The sequence below is a fragment of the Cricetulus griseus genome, chromosome 4, assembly GCF_003668045.3.
Source record: "Cricetulus griseus strain 17A/GY chromosome 4, alternate assembly CriGri-PICRH-1.0, whole genome shotgun sequence".
Lineage (NCBI taxonomy): Eukaryota > Metazoa > Chordata > Mammalia > Rodentia > Cricetidae > Cricetulus > Cricetulus griseus.
Genome location: NC_048597.1, coordinates 148,538,225 through 148,559,110, shown reverse-complemented (window position 1 = coordinate 148,559,110; position 20,886 = coordinate 148,538,225). Strand labels below are relative to the sequence as shown.

Sequence of the window (20,886 nt, the reverse complement as noted above, 5' to 3'; positions counted from 1 at the left end):
TGCCATTATTGTACCTTTAAGGTTAGCATTCTATTCTGGTCATTTTTATGGTTCATAAGCATTACAGCTACATAGGAATATCGCAGCTCCTGATACTATGAAAGCTACTCCTCAGAAAGGAGGCTTTAAAGTTAGATCTAACATGAGTCCTCTATTTATTGTGTCTAAAGTTAATGGTGTCACAAGTAATAGGGGCATGCCTTTAACTCTAGTAGCACACTTATGAAGCTGAGTGTACCAGAGTTTGGTGCATATATGTTTAGGATAGTAATTCTTCCCGGTTAATTGTTCCCTTGGTGAGAATGAAATTTCCTTAATCATTTATCATTAGTTTTAGTTTGCAGTCTATTTTTCTATCAGGTGACTCTTTAAGCTCCAGGCCAACATAGATGAAAATTCCAGGACAGACAAAGCTTTCTAGAGAGACCTTGTCTCAAAAAAAAATATCAAGTACTGTTGACTCTGTTAGAATAGCTAGCTCTATGTGGAGCTTCTGGTGACTTCATTTTTAACGTCTTTAATGATCAAAACAGCCAGGAGCAGGCTATTAAATGGGCCAAGTTTCACCCAGGGAAGAAAATCCCCTCCTATTGTTTCTGTTATATTGCTGCCATAAAATAGATTCACTGATGATGTGGGATGTCCTTTTGAATGCTGCAAACATGTGTTGCTTTTATTGGTTGATGAATAAAGTTGTTTTGGCCAATGGTCAGTCAGAATATAACTAGGTGGACAATCCAAACAAAGAGACAGAGACAAATAAGGTGAAGTCAGGGAGATGCCATGTAGCCATTGAAGAAGCAAGATGTGGTGTAAGCCAGGCAGAATATAACTAGACAGGAAATCCAAGCAAAGAGGCACAGAGAGATAAGACAGAGTAGAGGTAAATGGCTGCTCTTCAATTACTTGAAATCCTCATATTAAAATATATGTGCCAAAAGTTCATTTTTCTAAATTTCATTTAATAAATGAATGCTTTTATAATATAAAACTAAGTAAAATATGCAATATAACTGATATTATGAGTAATTTTAAATTTTTTATGCTTATAAATCTTGCTTCCCAATATTTAGTAGAAATGTCTTACATGTTCTTTCAAGTTCTCTTAATGTATCTGTTTCTCATTTTATCATTAATAATAGTTATATCTTTAAAATACCAGCCCTACTAGAACAGATCATTACACAGACTGAGCAAGTATACATAAAGAAAATAGAAACAGGGCTGGAGTGATGACTCAGCTGTTAAAGCCTAGGCTCACAACCAAAAATATAAGAAAATAGAAACAAATGTTTATCTGAGCCATTCCAGGAACAGAAATTTCAATCTTTCTATCTTGTGCCCTACACTAGTACTGATTACATTCTATTTTCCTGGAAAGTGCAGTGAGTGTCAGGATAGAGAAATGCCTCCAATCTCGCATGGTTTCTGAAATCTGTGAGAGCAAGCAATCCAATATCTAATCATGAAATGCCCTGTGGAAAGCTCTGTGGATGTTCCAATTTAACTGCTTTGTTAAAAGGTAACCAAGTTCTTCAGCCAATGGTTAAGTAAAGGAGACTGATGCTTTGAGCCCCAAGGCTCTAATAGCACATGTGGTACAATTACCATACTTCTCTATACTTTGAAATTTGCTGCCCATTGAAAAACTGTTGCTTAGATTGTTAGCTAGTGTCATCTTTGCAGATCTCCAGACATTTCTCTAGTGCTTGATTTCTCTGTAAACTTAAAATATCTCCTTCTATTATGCTATCTCCATTCTTGTTATCTTCTATTCTTATCCTGACTCTGCCCTCTCCTGACAATGAGATTGATGACTGACTTATATGCCACCTGATAGCGCTCATCCAGTAGATGGTGGAAGTAGAAGCAGACACCCACAACTAATCACTGAACTGAACTGGAATCCAGTTGCAGAGAAGGATGAGTGAAGAGCAAAGGGGTCTAGACCAGGCTGGTGAAACCCACAGAAACAGCAGACCTGAACATCGGGGAAGTCTTGGTCCCCAGGCCGATATCTGGGATACCAGATATCCAGACCCCAGGAAGATGGGTTTCAGTGAGGAAACCTTGGAAATCTACAGGACCTCCTGTAGTAGTTCAGTACTTATCCCTAGCACAGGTGTGGACTTTGGGAGCCCATTCCACACAGAGGAATTCTTCATAAGACAAGACACACAGGGGTGTGCCTAGGCCCTATCCCAAAGGATACAATAGACTCTGATGACACCCTATGGAAGGCCTCACCCTCCAGGGGGAGCAAAAAGGATATATGATAGGTAGGGTTTTAGTTGGGGTGGGTGTTACAGGAGGACGGGTGGGAGAAGGAAACTGGGATTGTCATGTAAAACAATCTTGTTTCTAATTTAAATAAAAAAAAGAACAACTGTTTTCCTGTTCTTAAAACCGACCATCTCCACCTTGGAATTTCTAAGTTTATTTACTGGCTATGTTATATGTAATGGTTTCTATATGTTGATCCGTCCTTGCATTCCAGGAATGCAATCAGTTTGATTACTTTGGATATTAATGTGTTATTAAATGTTAGTAACAAGTATTTATTCCAAGCTTGCTCATTCTCTCTCTCTCTCTCTCTCTCTCTCTCTCTCTCTCTCTCTCTCTCTCTCTCTCTCTTTGTGTGTGTGTGTGTGTGTGTGTGTGTGTCTGTATTCATCAGGAAAATTGATCTATAATTTTCCTTACTGTTATACCCTTTCCTGTTTGTCATCAGAGTAACATTGGTTTCACAGAATGAATATAATAGAGCTCCATCCTATTCCATTTTGGGGATAATTTAAGGAAAATTTTGATTTGTCTTAATTGTTTGTAATAATCTGATTGGATTTGGTAATAAATCTGGCAAATCTTAGATTTTCTGTCACTGGGGTGGAATTACAACTTTATTCTTACTGATTCTGTTGGCTTAAGTTTCACATCCTCATAATTTACTTTTTGCTGGAGAAATTCATCTACACTACAGGAATCTTAAGTTCAATCCCCAGTAACCAAAAAATCAAAAAGAAACCCAACATTCATATATACCACACTCATTAAACAGAAAAAATAGAATTTTTGAAGGATGGAAGTATTTAAGCAGGTAGACAGGAAGCATATGAATAATAAGTAAAACCACTTTATGAGTAGAATCATCTTTTATAAACTATTAAAGCATCTAGACTAAGAAAAAAATTTAATGAGCAGAATTACAATAATAAACATGATAAGGAAAATATGAAATAAGAAAACCAGAAAAAACATATTACAATATGGATTTTTAATGAGCAAAGGTTGATGATCATTTTACACAGAGAGTAGTAATACCTGAGGAAACATGACATTAATGTTGGTGAACTCGCTATTGGGATTTAATGAGGATGAACTGAGAAGACCTACTCTTAGCAACCTTATTATAAGATCTGAAAGTTGAACATTTTCATAAATATATATATATATATATTTATATGTTATATATTTATATTATATTATATTATAATAATATATATATATATATATATATATATATATATATATATATATGTTTTTCGAGACAGGGTTTCTCTGTGTAGCTTTAGGACCTATCCTGGCACTCGCTCTGGAGACCAGACTGGCCATGAACTCACAGAGATCCACCTGTCTCTGACTCCTGAGTGCTGGGATTAAAGGCGTGCACCACCAACGCCCGGCCTCATGAAGAGTCATTCTCTTCTGCTTCATCTGCATTGTGATGTTCAGTATGGCCACTCCTCAAGACAATGGGAATAAGTCTACTACAAGATCCAGCAATTCCACTCTTAGGCATATACCCAAAAGAAGCACATTCATACAACAAGGACATCTTTTCAATGATGTTCATAGCAGCACTATTTTTAGTAGCCAGAATCTGGAAGCAGCCTAGATGCCCCTTAACTGAAGAAAGGATAGAGAAAATGTGGCACATTTACACATTGGAGTAATACTCAGCAGGAAAAAAAAAACAACGGAATCTTGAAATTTGCAGGAAAATGGATGGAACTAGAAGAAACTATTCTGAACGAGGTAACCCAATCACAAAAAGACAAACATGGTATGTACTCACTCATATGTGGATTTGAGACATAAAGGATTGGCAGCCTACAATCCACACTGCCGCAGAAGCTAGTAAACAAGGAGGACCCTAAAAGAGACATACATGGTCCCCTGGAGAAGGGGAAAGGGACAATATCTCCTGAGCAAATTGGGAGCAAGGGAGGAGTGGGAGGGAACTAGGAGAATTAGAAGGGGAGAAGAAGAGGGGTGAAGAAGTCATGAGCAAGCAGAAAGGTTGAGTTGAGGGAAGAATTGAAGAAAACAAGAATGGAGATACCATAATAGAGGGAGACATTTTAGGTTTACAGAAAAATCAGGCACTAGGGAGATGTATAAAGATGGCACCAGCTAACAATCTAAACAACAAAGGAGAGGCTGCCTTAAATGCCCTCCCCTGATAATGAGATTGATGACTGACTTATATGCCACCCAATAGCCCTCATAGAGCAGCTGGTGGAAGTAGAAGCAGACACCCACAACTAATCACTGAATTGAACTGGAATCCAGTTGCAGAGAAGGATGAGTGAAGAGCAAAGGGGTCCAGACCAGGCTGGTGAAACCCACAGAAACAGCTGACCTGAACATCGGGGAGCTCTTGGTCCCCAGACTGATAGCTGGGATACCAGCATGGGAGTGATCCAGACCCCAGGAACATGAGTTTCAGTGAGGAGACCTTGGAAATCTATAGTAGTTCAGTACTTATCCCTAGCACAGGTGTGGACTTTGGGAGCCAATTCATAGAGGGATACTCCCTGAGCCAAGACACACTGGGGTAGGCCTAGGCCCAATCCCAAGGACATGATAGACTCTGATGACACCCTATAGGAGGCCTCACCCTCCAGTGAGAGCAGAAGGATATATGATAGGTAGGGTGTAGGGGAACCTGTAGCCATGCCAGCTCAGGGTGTGGTCAGGGTGATGTGGAGTAAGAGTTTCAGGGCTGCGTTTCAGTTTCATTTTCCCCGTTTGGCTTGTGTACAGACTGCTGCCAAGCCAGCTGGCTAGGTTGCTCTGTAGGTAAGGCTTTTCCCTATTAAAATACCCTTATATTTTTACTTGGCTCCGTATTGGTAATTTCCCACTTTATCTGGTTGTCAGGAGCGGGATATTGGAAACCTACACCCCATTTGGGAAAGGCTGTGGGTTCCACCAGGCCTGCAGCCTTGGCCAGGAAAGCTCCCTCTCTCTACAGGTGCTCCCGGCTCCTAGCCGACTTGCTGCTGCTGAGTGACTCAGAACCATTCGCCAAGCTTGGAGATAGTTTCTAGCTGCCTAGAGTCGAGTAGGCCTGGCTTTCAGCAGTGGCTTCCCCTGGCCACTGCTGCAGTAAAGCGGCATCTCTTTCAGTGGTTGTGGCCGCAAGGCCGTATACCCTCTAAGATAAGCGCAGCCGCTTTCGTGACCTCTCTCTACTGCTGACCGACTGCTGCCAAATGCTGCACCAAGTAGCTGATCACCCGTGTCACCTGCTGGTCAAAGATAGTTACTGCATCTGGAGTAGAAATCAGATAAAATTATGGTGGAATATTTATCATTTGCTAAAATTGGTGATATTTTTGCTTATTATGTGAATTCAATGTTTGAGGAGGATGCTAATCTGCCAATTACTGGCCTATATGCCGTAATGGCAGTTAGCCTGCTGCCACAAATAATATTACTAGCCAGAGGGCTCAGGAACAGGGATAAGGATAACCTAACCACCTACTTACAGGAAATAACAGCTTTACGCAATGAGGTTTTGGAGAACAGATTAGGTCAGACCACAATTGTGCAGCAAGTGGAACAGAAATTGGATGATATTTATGATAAGATAAACACAGAGAGAACCTCCATATCTGAGGCCTTAGAGGCTAGGCTGTCAGAAGACCGTGATGAGCTAAAGAATATCTGTAGCAGGCTAGAAACTCAGATAGGCAATGTTATCCAGCAACTAGATGCAAAGGTACAAAATACCCAGGATAGGGTTGAAGAATTGGACAATGCCATTCAATCAATTATTGAAGCATCCAAGGTAGTAGATCAGAAATTTGAGTCTAGATTTGAATGTTTGGAAGATAATTTTCAGTACAAGGCTGAGAGATTACATAGGTCCATACGGTCGATTGCTGAAGACTCAAAAATCAGCAAATCATGACCACAAATCTGGACTCCAATACCTAGAAGGCAGTTTCCATGCCATCCAGATGCTGCCTAAAGACCTAGAAAAACATGTAGATGAGCAGTTAGAGCAATTTACAGATTCACTAACATGCTTGGAATCTTTTATGATTAAGGAGATTGAAACTTTTCATAAAGATATCATTACTAGGCTTAAAGATCATTGGGATGCCTCAGAGGCAGAATCACTCCAATCCAAGGAACTTACTCCACCCAGGTATCATGACTATTATTCTAAGGTTGTTACTCGTACACCATTAGTGTACCCAGCTACCATGGTAGAAAAGCCAGCTTCTACAAAACACCCTCATAGACGGATGACTTATGAATGCAACCTATACAGCTGAAGGATCTTAAAAATATTAAAGAACCAGGTGTCTCATATGGTCTCCATAGCCCATACGTAAAACAGCTATTATATTCATGGGCAACCTTTAACAGGGTGACACCCACAGATTGGGAATGATTGGTAGCAGCTGTACTTGAGAATTCATGCCAAATCCAGTGGAAGGCATTGGTGAGAGAAGAGGCAAAGCTCCTTGAGCATCAGGGCATAAAGGAACCTAGATGTTTCAACTGTGGTAAAATGGGACATACTAAGAGAAATTGTAGACAAATGAATTCTAACAATGCCTCATACGGAAGGCCACTGCCTTCTGGATTGTGTAGAAGATGTGTTAAGGGCAGACACTGGACCAATGAATGTAGATCGACCAGGGACATACAAGGAAACCTGTTAAGGCCGGGAAACCCTGAAGGGGGACTCAAGAAGTCCTCCTCTTCGAGAAATGTCGGGTCATTCCAAGTAGCAGTGGGAGACAATCTCTCACAGGACAAATAGATAGTTCTTTGCCTATTTTGAAAAATGATGCTGCTCTAGATGGTAGTTTAAATAGTGATGAAGAATGAAGTGTGAATGGACAAAATGAGAAACGCATATTTTGGCAAGCTTCTATTAATCATAAAAGGCCTCAGTTGAAAGTGAAAATTAATAATAAAATTATTTCTGGGTTAGTAGACACTGGGGCGGATGTAACTATTATTACCAAAAAGTCTTGGCCTCAGAAATGGCCTCTTAGAGAGGCAAATGTAGAATTTTTAGGAATTGGGACTCTAGAGTTTGACAGTGTTAACTCGGTGGTCTGCATTGGACCAGAAGGACAGAAAGGGATACTGAAACCATATGTGGCAGATATAGCTATAAATCTCTGGGGTCGTGATCTCTTACAGCAATGGAATACTCAGATTAATATTCCTCCAGTGTCGGATACAAATTATGTAAATCTTTAGATAGTAGAAAAGATCTGGTAAGACGCTATGGAAAACGGTTACCAACCATCCATGCTGTACAGAAACTAGGTACAAATGATGGACCTTCAGAGGAACCAAAGGCCCTGCCGTTGAAGTGGCTTACAGATGAACCAGTTTAGTTAGAACAATGGCCTATGACCTCTGAGAAGCTAGAGCCTTTAGAAAAGTTAGTACAGGAACAGCTAGTTGCTGGACATATAGAGGAATCTACCAGTCCTTGGAATTCTCCTGTATTTGTTATCAAAAAGAAGTCAGGTAAGTGGAGAATGCTGACAGACCTGAGAGCCATAAATAAGGTAACTCAACCAATGGGCTCTCTGCAACCTGGAATGCCATTACCTTCCTTAATACCTAAATAGTCATTGATCTGAAAGACTGTTTTTTCACAATACCATTACAGGAAAATGATAGTGAAAAATTTGCATTTACTGTACCTACTCTTAATAATTCACATACAGTTAGGAGATATCAGTGGAGAATTTTGCCACAAGGAATGCTAAATAGTCCTACTTTGTGTCAGCACTTTGTACAGCAACCTTTGGAAATAATTCGTAAGAAATTTTCACAATCTCTTGTTTATCGTTACATAGATGACATTCTTATATCAGATTCCAATAAAGAAACTTTGGAACGTATGTTTGAAATGGTGAAGGAAGTTCTGCCTTGTTGGGGATTACAGATTGCCCCAGAAAAGATACAAAGAGGAGATTCTATTAACTATTTAGGTTACAAGATAGACTTACAAAGAATCAGACCTCAAAAGATACAAATTAGGAGAGATCATTATCAAACTCTTAATTCTCTTCAGAAATTATTAGGGGAAATTTCTTAATTACAGACGATTATTGGTGTAGAAGGACATGACTTATAGCATTTAAAAATGGCCTTTAAAAGTGATAAGGACCTAAATAGTCAGAGAATATTATCTGCTGAGGCAGAAAAAGAGTTACAATGGGTAGAAAATAGAATATTGGATGCACACGTAGATCGGATAAACCTTGATTTAGACTGTTCTGATGCAGAGGGAAGACACTATATTGGAGTGGATATTTCTGCCACATAAACAGAGTAAAAAGTTAAAGACATATATAGAAAAGATTTCTGATTTGACTTTAAGGGCAAATTAAGACTTTGTCAACTGACTGGAAAAGATCCTGCAGAAATTATCATACTTTAACTAATGAAGAACTTTTCTTCCTGTGGAAGGATAATGAATATTGGCAAATAGCTCTTACTGACTTTTTGGGAACAATTAGCAACAACTACCCCAAAACTGACAGAACTAAATTCATAAAAAAGACAGTCTCGATTCTTCCCCATATTGTTAGACAAACTCCCATTTCTGGAGTTCTTACCTTCTACACTGATGCCAACAAATAAGGTAAGGCAGGTTATAAAGCAGGTGAGGTAAGTAAAGTAGTTCAAAGTCCATATACATCTGTACAGAAGGCAGAATTATATGCAATTCTCATGGTACTTATGGATTTTACAGAATCTCTTAATATAGTTAGTTACTGATTCCCAATATGCAGAGAGAGTCGTGTTAAACATTGAGACTGCAGAATTCATTCCTGATAATACAGAATTAACTTCATTGTTTTTACAATTACAAGAAACTATCAGAAACAGAAGTAATCCTATGTATATTACACATATCAGATCCCATACGGGACTGCCAGGCCCACTAGCATAAGGCAATGATGAGATTGATCATTTATCAATTGGAAGTGTGCTGGAAGCCTCAGAATTTCATAAGAAACATCATGTAAATAGCAAAGGTTTGAAAAAGGACTTCTCCATCACTTGGCAACAAGCCAAGGAGATAGTAGGAAACTGTCCTACTTGTTTCTTTTATAATCAAACTCCATTTCCAGCAGGTTGTAATTCTAAGGGCATTTGGAGAAATGAGGTTTGGCAGATGGATGTCTTTCACTTTTCAGAATTTGGAAATGTGAAATATGTGCATCATAGTATAGACACATTCTCAGGGTTCCAATGGGCTACTGCTTTTAACTCTGAAAAAGCTGATTCTGTTATTATACACTTGTTAGAGGTGAAGGCAGTTATGGGTATACCTGTACAAATAAAAACTGACAATGCTCCAGCATATGTCTCCACAAAATTAGAACAGTTTTTCAAATATTATAGCATAAAGTATGTTACTGGTATACCACACAATCCTACAGGACAAGCAGTGGTGGAGAGATCTAATAGAACACTTAAGGAGATGCTCAACAAACAATCTTGGAAGACTAAGCCCCCCAAACATATGTTGCATAATGCTTTATTAACACTAAACTTTCTTAATGCCAATGAGAAAGGACAAACTGCTGCAGAAACACACTGGACTACAGAAAAAACTGGTGAACTCAATCAGCCGGTATACTCCAAAGATGTACTAACCTCTGAATGGAAACCAGGACATGTATTACGTTGGGGTTGAGGTTTTGCATTGGTTTCTACAGGAGAAGAAAAACTTTGGATACCATCAAATTTGATCAAGATTCGAGTGGAAAAGGAAAAACCTCTCGACGAGGACAAATGACAGGTATTCTACTAAGGTAAATCTCATAAACTAAATAGAAACCCCCCAAAGGAAAGGGAAGTGTTTTGCTTTTATCTTCACAGGAAAACTCATCTCCAGAAGGCAAAGGACACTGCATGGGTAGATGCTTAAGAAGAAAAGGTAGCTATCACCATCAAACAAAAGGAACATGCCATATGGTAAACTTTACAGCTGTCTCTCAGAGAACTCTATTTCTCTTTATTTCCTAGTCCCTATTCAATTAAACCAATGCTGTATTTAGAGGTGGATTTGGCTTTCCTCCTCTAAAATCCAAGCACGTTATTTAACTAAACTTTAGTGTTTCTGTATTGTATCAAGAAGCCAATTGATGTAATACAGAATAAAAGAAGAATTTGGGGACTGTCTTTATCTTTTCTTGGATCTTTCTCTCAAGTTGTACACCCTCTCATAATTGTTATGCTGTCATGGTTGCATTCCCCAGCATGTGTATATACACAAGCAAACATTTCTCTGCTAATTGTGTATGTTTGAGTCCAACACCGCCAATGAAGACCTGCCTGACAGCAATCCCTGGACACCCTGGAAAGAAAATGGGCCACACCTCCTTGACTGCACTGGATCCAACTTGTTCCATTTCAACTGACACTCAGGCCAGAGGTTCGGGTACTGACTTCAATCAAGTTGAGGATTTCAAGCGAGATCTTCAATCAAGCGAATACCATCTAACATGGACTGGATACAATCCATTCAAGACTTTCACTATACTAACATTTTCTTCCTACAGGACAACACAAGGATGTCATCGTCCCATTTCAGCAGGAAGTAACTTGGAGAATGTTATGTTCCCCTTTCCCATTGTTGTCATTTAGGATAGTGTATATACCTAGTTAGGGATATGGTTGGGATTGGAGGGAGGTGTTCAGGCTTGGACACCTCTTTCAGATGACTTTAGGGTTTAGTTAAAATAGATAGTTAGGAGGTAACATAAGCAGATTGTTGTATCTTCTTATATTTCACCTTTATGATTGTTAATTTTGGATACTTTACACTGTTAAGTTTTAATCCTCTTTAGACTAAAAGGGGAATTGTAGGGGAACCTGTAGCCATGCCTGCTTAGGGGCTGGCTACAGGTTTGCCTGACCATGCCTTCGAGGGCCTTCGAGGGCGTGGTCAGGGTGATGTGGTGTAAGAGTTTCAGGGCTGCGTTTCAGTTTCGTTTTCCCCTATTTGGCTTGTGTACAGACTGCTGCCACACTGACTGGCTATGTTGCTCTGTAAGTAAGGCTTTTCACTATTAAATACCCTTATATTTCTACTTGGCTCTGTATTGGTAATTTCCCACTATAGTAGGGTCTTAGTTGGGGGCAGTTGTAGGGGAGGAGGAGAGGGAGAAGGAACTGGGATTGACATGTAAAACAATCTTGTTTCTAATTCAAATAAAAAAAAGAAAAAAATCTGAAAGTTGAAAACATTGGAGGAAGAACACTTCCAGACATACTCATAGACAATAGTCACAATGAATAGGACATTAGTCACTTGGGAAGTAAGGACAACAATTAATGAATTAAATTAAATTCTCCTGAAATTAAAAGGTTCTGCACAGCAAAAAAAAACAGGAGAGAGGACAGCCTATAGATATTTTCTGACTATTCATCTGCTGGAACATTAACATCTAGAATCTACAAAAAATAACATCATCAACAACAAAAAACCTGAACAAAACATCCAGCCACCCAATCAAAAAGTACGTTAATCAAATGAACAGTTGGTTCTCAAAATATAAATTAAAATATCCAATATAAATTAAAATATCCAATAAATATTTAAAAAGCCAAGCTCTCTAGTTAGCAAAGAACTTCAAATTAAAACTATATTGAAATTCCATTTCAGTTCTTTCAGAATACCAGTTGCTGATAATAAACTTTATTAATAATAAACACAACTTTCTGATAAAGTACACTGAAAGCAACCATGAATTAATTTGAAACTGTGTTAACTAGATCCAAGAGCATGTGGTTTTAATTTGAAGAATGAAATCAGAAAACCACTGCCATCATCATTATTTTCTATTTGTGGGACATACAAAAGTGATGCTCAAGGAAAGAATATATATATATATATATATATATATATATATATATATTACAGATTGTCTTTCGTTTTGTGGCATATAAAACATAAATTTTACCATCTTACCGGTTTTACATGTCAGATGCAGAATAAATGTGTTAACATAGTATTAAACAGACCTCCTGAAAAGCTTATCTTACAAAACTGAATCAACCATTGATCAGCTCTTATTTCACTACCACCACCAGTCCATCAAATGCCAAGCATCATTCTAATATTGTGTCTGAGTTTGGATCTTTCAAGTCCTTCTCATAATCACTACATATAGAATTTGTCTTGTGTCAAGGTTTGACTCTTTTAAGTCCTTCCCATAATTGCTACATAGAGAATTTATCTCCTAGTGACTAGTATAGTTCAGTGCTGGGATTGAACCTATGACCTCAGAATGCTAGGAAAGCATGCTACCAATGAGCTAAATCCCCGGACCTTAGTGACTAGCATAGTTCAATTAACATAATGTCTTGAGGATTCATCTATGTTCTGTTATGTGACAGATGTTCACTGTGAGATGATTAATCTAGTTGAGGAAAAAGAAGAATTGCATTGGGAAGTTTTCTAGGATCACAATCCTAGGAAACATCCAATTCTAGCAGCACTGAAAACCATGGCAAGAGTGACATCTGAACTCATGTGTTGCTAAAGTCAATACCCCGACCTTGCTCTTCAGAGCCTGCATCTAATGAAGCCCCTACTGTTAAAAAAGCAGTCAGTATAACAAGGACAGACATCAGTGGTCAAAGATCTATTACCAAAAGCCAAGGTGTCAGAAGCCCTACACAGATCATGATCTCTTCTTTTGTCGAATTAACAGCATGAATGTATAAGAAGGGCAGAAAATGTGAAGGGAGGAATATATACATGAAAGTGATTTCTTGTCACATGCAAAGACATTTAGAGCAAATTACCACAGCAGGCTGGTTTAATTTAACAGTGATGCCATCTAGAGATACCCTTCACTTGAATTTACTTGGATAGACAAAATGAGTTTATGCTGCAATAGCAAACTAGAACATTTACCATGGTAAGAGAAATAACCTGAAGTGCAACAGAGTATGGTGAACAATGAGAAGAACTCCAGGCAAAAGAATCATCAGGAGCAAGGTGGGAACATAAATGACATGCAGATCTAGAGAACAATATGATAGGTGGATCTTCTTTAGCGCATATGTATATAGGCCTTCCCATGTCACAGATTCATGGCAAGCATGGGATAGACAGATGTACAAGAACTGTACATTACTGTAAATTGACATATGCAATAATGGTTTAAAGTTTAGGCATTCAGTTGTCTCACCAACTAGACAATGGATATCTGTAATGTCAGCCACATATCCAAGAGTGAACATAGAATAGGTTAAATTAAAAATAAAACTTCCATAGTGTCTATTAGCCCCACATTTACCAGAGATTATAGATCTTCAAGCAAGCCATATCTGTGATGGTAGAGATGGAGGACACAAAGCTACTTCTCACTAAATACTAACATGTACCGGACACAACTGTCTCCGCTATCCACAATAATTGAAGTCACTGATAATATAATTTTTCTAGACTAGTTGGACCAGCCATAAGCAAGAAGCTGATGGTGCTGTGGGAAGAAAGGTAATGAGATTGTAGGAATACATTCATTATGTTTACTTCTTTCATGATCCAACTCCAAGAAGCACATAGAGCTAGGAAAGTGTTAGTACTCAGAAATCGTTCAATTCAGGAATGAAACTTTCTGAGGGCCCTACGTGAAAGGCTGTGTATTAGAGAATTTGGTTCTCATGTGAGTGATTAATTCAGATATTTGTTAGGGGCTTCAAGGTTTGAAAGAACGGTGATGAGAGAACCAGAAGCTATTGACAATCTCAGAGACACAAGGGCAATGTAAAGCTGTTAAATCATTTATCTCATTCCTGCCTACACTGAGGGACAACATAACCCCACAATCTCCTGACAGAAACAGAAAGGACTGGGATGGAGGCTCATCTTTGGTTTTTGAGGTTGATCTCAGGATGGCTGAGAGCAGGAACAAGTATATTGCTTCCTAGATAGCTTTGATCCAGGGATAAAACGATCTGATCTGAGAACATGGTTTCAAGTGTAGAGGGGCCACATTGGAAGGATTCAGAATCTGTGAGCTTCAAAGGCCATTATTGTTCTCCATTTGTATGATGTTCAACCTCTGCTGCTCCTCAGTAAAATCTGTATCCCAGTGGAACTCTGTCTTCCATGCTCTAGCTACACCATCTTCAAGGCTCAGTTCAGCCTTCCTGTACTAAGATACCACTGGCACTGTAGAGCAGGAGTCCCGGGTGACAGTCACTTTTTTGTGACTTTTCACTTCATTTTGTGAAATCAATTACTCTCTAATCTGATTGAAAGGGGGTTGGTTTACATATCTCTTCTAGAGGCACTTAACACACTGACCTTGAGTGTAATAAATTTTTCATAGTGCCTTTAAAAATTTTGATAGTGAAATTGCTTCTTAGTTACCCACAGTTTTAGCGACCTAAAGCAAGCAGTCCAAGGAGGAGCAAGGAAAATAGTTCCCAGAATAGAAGTCTGGGAAATTGCCAGTCTCCCATGATTTACACTAGTACCTGATTTTGGCCTCTCTTCAATACACTGTCCAATCCCTTAGTCCAGGAGTGTAATAAAGTAGTGATCATCTACTTAGCAATCAGTGTGAACCATCACCTAGCTCAAGAATTCTCTCATCTTTTACACAACCTGCCACAAGAGTCCATTGATGCTCAATGGGAAATCCACCAAAGCTGGATCTCTTTCTGCTGTTCTGCATAAAAATCGGTAAATGTTTGGGTGGTGGTTTGATAATGACTGAAGGGTCACCTTAGAGTGAACCCTGACATGCCTTAGGTAGGCCCTGTGTTTTCAACATCTTTGGGTCTGTGAGCTTAAACTGGGTTTTGGAGGAATAATGTCTGGTTAGACATAAAGAGAATCTTCTCTCTGGGATACAAGACTACTTCAACATTTTTTTTTTTTAATTTCATAGATCCTTCTCTAATCCTACTCCACTAGAGATCTGGCTTGACCTCCTGGGTTTCCTATATTCCACCGAACTGTGGTTTCTATGTGGAGGAAGGAATCTAAGATTTCCAGTAACCCTAAGAACTGATGCCTGATCATAATCTAGACATTTATCCCAGGCTCAGGTAACACAAGGAAGGCTCTGTGCTCTTCATTCTACCTGTAGTCGGTAACTGTGGTAAAGTAGAATGTGAACCAAGGCCAATATACTGCTGTGGAAAATACTCATTCTCTCTGTCTACCAATTTCCCCTTGACTCTTGTAGGGAAAGGATTAGATCGGCAATTTGCTTCTGCTTTGTCATGGTATTAAGACTTTATACTGACTGAAAGATATGTGTGGTGGTTTGAAAGAAAATTGCCCTATTAGTGCCAAAGGAATGGCACTATTAGAAGCTGTGGCCTTAGGTAGACAAAGTATGTCACTGTAGGGGCAGGCTTTGAGGTCTTTTTTGCTCAAGTTTTCCTCAGTGTGACAGTCTGATAATTTCCTGTTGTCAGATATAGGACTCTCAGCTACCTCTCCACCACGTCTGCCTGCATGTGCCATGCTCCCCATCATGATGACAATGGACTAGACCTCTGAACTATAAGTGAGTCACCCCAATTAAATGTTTTAAGAGTTGCCATTATCATGGTGGTTTCATCACCTAAGGCAATAGGTATATGGCAAACCATGATGAAGTTAAGCTGCCTAGAAGTTTGGATTTTTCTCTTATCTGCAATATTTTCTTGTGATTGTCTCTCTAAGGTGTGCACTGCAAAAGATGATGAATCTTGTATGACAACTAGAATCTGGTTTTCCCTGTTCAGAGGTAAGTGTGTTCAGTTGACATGGGATTGACTGGTAGACATGCCTCTTTCCTGTCAGGTTTCAAACTACCTTCCTATCACACAGTCACTATATGAATAGAATGAGTTGAGGTCATGTGTCTTCAGAAACAGGACTTATCATTGGGTTAAGGAAAGTAACCAAGAGCCTTGGCAATAGCCTGTAATGTCTGGAACAGGACTATAGAACTCCTTTGGCCAATGACAAGATATAACCCATTCCTATCACTGGGGGTTTTACTTGGTGGTATGTGATATGTAGTTGCTGTACTGTCTCCCTGTAGATGTAAGTTTTCTGGTCCATCAGGTACGTCTGTCCTTGAGCCCCAAATAAACACACAGACGTTATATTAATTATGTAACTGTTGGCCAATGACTAGGTCTTCTTATTGGCTAGCTCTCTCTTAATTATTAACCCATTTCTAATAATTTAAGTATTTCCATGTGGTCTTATCTTATGGAGAATGGTTCAGCCATTCTACCTTCTTGGTCTCACATGGTGTCTGCTGTCTACCTACACTTCACAGAATTCTCCTCCTCTGGTAGCCTTGTCTATCCTTCCTGCCTGGCCACTAGCCACACAGTGTTTTATTCATCAACCAATGAGAGAAACATATACACAGAAGAACAATCCCATCATCTCTCTCATTATATGGTAACTCCTTTTAAATTCCTTTTATATGTATGTATGTATGTATGTATGTATGTATGTATGTATGTATGTACACACAAATATATATATATTTGGATCTCTTTCTGCTGTTCTGCATAAAAATCGGTAAATGTTTGGGTGGTGGTTTGATAATGACTGAAGGGTCATTATATATATATGCTTCTACAATATTGGGTTTCCATATGGATCTTCAAAAACCTTTAGTGTTGGTTGTCCCTCCCCATATTCCCTCTTTTATCCCATCTCCTTTTCCATTTAATTTTCTTTTAACTACTCATAACACAATACTCAATTTCCCCTTTATTTTAAGATCCCTTCCTCCACCCTGGTCCTTTAATAAGTACCTAACTTCTGTAGTTATTTCATATGTAATACACATATTGAAAAATTTAAAGCCAACATTCACATGTAAGAGAAAACATACAATACTTGTCTTTTGAGATTGGGTTACCTCAACCAAGATGATTGTTTCTAGCTCCACCCATTTGTCTACAAACTGAGAAGCTTCTGCAAGGCAAAGGACACAGTCAGTAAGACAAAACGACTGCCCACAGAATGGGAAAAGATCTTCACTGACCCCACATCTGACAGAGGACTGATTTCCAAAATATACAAGGAGCTCAAGAAGCTAGCCACCAAAACACCAATGAAATTAAAAAAGTGGGGTGCAGAACTAAATAGAGAATTCTCAACAGAGGAATCTGAAATGGCTGAAAGACAATTAAGAAAGTACTCAAAATCATTGGCCATCAGAGAAATGCAACTCAAAACAACTCTGAGATACCACCTCACACCTGTCAGAATGGCTAAAATAAAAAATACCAATGACAATCTATGCTGGAGAGGATGTGGAGAAAAAGGAATACTCCTCCATTGCTGATGGGAGTGCGAACTTGTAAGACCACTCTGGAAATCAGTATGGCGGTTGCTCAGAAAAATGGGAATCAGTCTACCTCAAGATGCAGCAATTCCTCTCTTGGGAATATACCCAAATAGGGCATGTTCATACAACAAGGACATATGTTCAACTATGTTCATAGCAGCATCGTTTGTAATAGCCAGAACGTGGAAGCATCCTAGATGCCCCTCAACTGAAGAATGGATAGAGAAAATGTGGTACATTTATACAATGGAGTACTACAGCCACAAAAAGCAATGGAATCTTGAAATTTGAAGGCAAATGGATGGAACTAGAAGAAACCATCCTGAGTGAGTTAACCCAGTCACAAAAAGACAAACATGGTATGTACTCACTCATATATGAATTTTAGACATAGAGCAAAGGATTACCAGCCTATAATCCTCTTCACCAAAGAAACTAGGAAACATAAAGGACTCTAAGGTATAAATGGACTCCAGGAATAGGAAGTGGCATGAACTCCTGAGCTAATTGGGAACATGAGTGTAGGGGAGAGGGTGCTACCACAATAAGAGCAAGAGAAGAGGAGGAGAGGAGAGAAAATGGAGGAGCAGAAATATTGAGTTGGGGGAAGAATAGAGGAGAGAGAGCAGGATGAGAGATACCATATTAGAGGGAGCCATTATAGGTCTGAGAAGAGATCTGGCACTAGGGAGATCTCCAGAGACCTACAAGGATGACACGATCTGACAATCCAGGCCATGGTGGAGAGGATAACCTAAAAGCCCTTCCCCTAAAATGAGATTGATAACTACTCTTTATGCCATCCTAGAGCCCTCATCCAGTGGCTGATGGAAGCAGAGACAGACATCCACAAATATACACTGAGCTGAAATCTGGAATTTAGTTGAAGAGAGGGAGGAATGAAGATCAAAGGGGTCTGTACCAGGTTGGAGAAACCCACAGAAACAGTTGGCCTGAACAAGGAGAGCACATCGACCCCAGATGCTGTCTGGGAGGCCAGTACAAGACTGATCCAGACCCCTGAACATGGATGTCAATAAGGAGGCCTTTGCACTCCAGGGAGCCTCTGGTAGTGGATTAGTACTTTTCCCTGGTGTAAGAAGGGACTTTGAGAGCCCATCCCACGTGAAGGGATACTCTGGCCCTGGACACATGGGGAGGGGCCCAGGACCAGCACAGGAAGATTTGGTGGACTTTGCAGAACTCCCATTGAGGGCCCTACCCTTCTTGGGGGGTGGTGGGTGGATGGGGTGGGGGGTAGGCTGGGGGTGGAGGAGGAGGGATGGGGGTGAGGGGAAGGAGAGGGAGAAGGGACTTACATGTGAAACAAGCTTGTTCCCTAACTTGAACTAATAAATAAAAAGAACTTCTGCTAGAAAATATGACATTATTCTAAAGTCATACTCATTTTGAAAACTCAGATTTTTATAGCTACAAAAATAGCAATATGTTGAAAATCCCTATTTTGCTAACATACACATATAAAGCAACACAACAGTACACACAGTCCACAGTCTCTCAACAGTTGCTCTGAGAAAGTCCAGGGGCCTGAGGTTTCTCTTCTCTTCTGCCCAAGGTCAGAAGTCTTGGTGGATGTTTTCCTTGTTTGCCTCCCCATGCTGTTGCTTGATTTGATAGATCTCTTTCTCCAGCTGTACAATAGTCTTTTCAATCTCATAGTTCTTGCTTACCAGGGATAACCCAATTTGACTCCATTTCTCTCAGTTTAGATCCAGCTGAGAATTGCATGTTTTTTTTTTTTTTTTTTTTTTTTTCCGCTGACAGTTTAAATCTTGAATATGTTTCCTTATCTTCTGAAGCTCTTCTGTGCATGTTCAATCATATGAACGAGGTTTTCATTATATACTTTCCAGGCATTACACCCATGCTGTGACATCAGCTCCAGATTCTCAATTCTCACTGCTTGATGCTCTAACTGGGTCATGGAATTGTTTACACATTCTTGCCATGCAGTAATGTCATTTTTCTGACCCGAGGAAGGGGCTGGAAGTTCATATCGTTTCATGCTGAGTAATTCAATTGGTTGTTGAGCAGCCAGCCTCTCAAATTCGTTTCTCATTGTGTCAGTTTCAAAGGCAGAATAATCAGGGGCTGTAGCCTAGTAGCCTTGGTCAAAGTATGGCAATACATCCACCACCACCTCCCCGGCTACCAAACCGGTACCTGTCATTGTGTGGCACTCTGCTCCAGGAAGGCCTTCAGTCTGTGCTGGCTCACTGCCATTTATTTCACTGCGCCTGCTCCCGGGATGACGTCATGCAAGGTACCGCCTCTTGGATTCGAGCCTTGCACAGAGCTGCTAATTTTGTAGCTGCTAGGTCTTAAGGACTGTTTTGTTTGGGGGGAACTGTTTTGTTTGAGGCCTCACGCACTGACGTCCCAGTAGACCTGGGACTATGCCTGTCTTTTTTTTTTTTTTTTTTTTTTTTTTCCTGAAGCTCCTAGGACGATTTTATTAGAGTTTAAGAGAAAAACAATAGGGCAGACAGAGGCAAGACATGCCTTTTGAGTTAGACATAGATGCTAGCAATGCAGTGAGACTAGCAGCCACATAGTAGAAGGGAGAGGGGTTTAAAAGACTGAGAAAGCTCAGAGCATCCGGGGAGTGGGAACCTCTCAAGAGGCGGTTGCTGGACTTCACTGGAGGGCCAAACTAAGCATTATTAAATGTTTGTCAGTCAAGGGTGTCTCATCTTTTAAGAACTCTCTGTTTAGTTCTGTATCCCATTTTTAACTGAGTTGTTTTCTTGATGTTCAGTTTTTCCATTCTATAAATACTCTAGTTACTAACCCTCTATCAGATGTACACTGGTAAAGATTTCCCCATTCTGCAGACTGTTGCGTTCCTCGAATGATGCTTTGAAGTACAGAAGCCTTTAGCTTCATGAGGTCACATGAAGCTTGATGCCTGTGCTATCCGTGTCCTGTTCAGAAAGTCCTTTCGTGTACCAATGAGTTCAAGCCCATTCTCTACTTTCTCTTCTATCAGAATCTGGCTATCTGGTCTTAGGTTGAGGTCCTTAGTCCATTGGAGTTGAGTTTCACACAGGGTGATAGATATGGATCCTCTTTCATCCTTCTACATGCATCTATCCAGTTTAGCCAGTGCCATTTGGTAAAGATACTGGTTGGTTTTGTTTTGCTTTTTTCCCAGTGTGTGTTTTTCCTTCCTAGTCAAAAAATTAGTTGCCCATATGTGTATGGAATTAAGTATGGGTCTTCAATTCAATTCCATTGTTCAACGTGTCTG

The 20,886-nt window shown here is 39.7% G+C and overlaps 1 pseudogene; it reads right to left on the bottom strand.

Moving 5' to 3' along the window:
- Nucleotides 1-19,192: 19,192 nt before the first annotated feature.
- Nucleotides 19,193-19,806, bottom strand: LOC100750742 (annotated as a pseudogene).
- Between the last annotated feature and the right edge of the window lie 1,080 nt (nucleotides 19,807-20,886).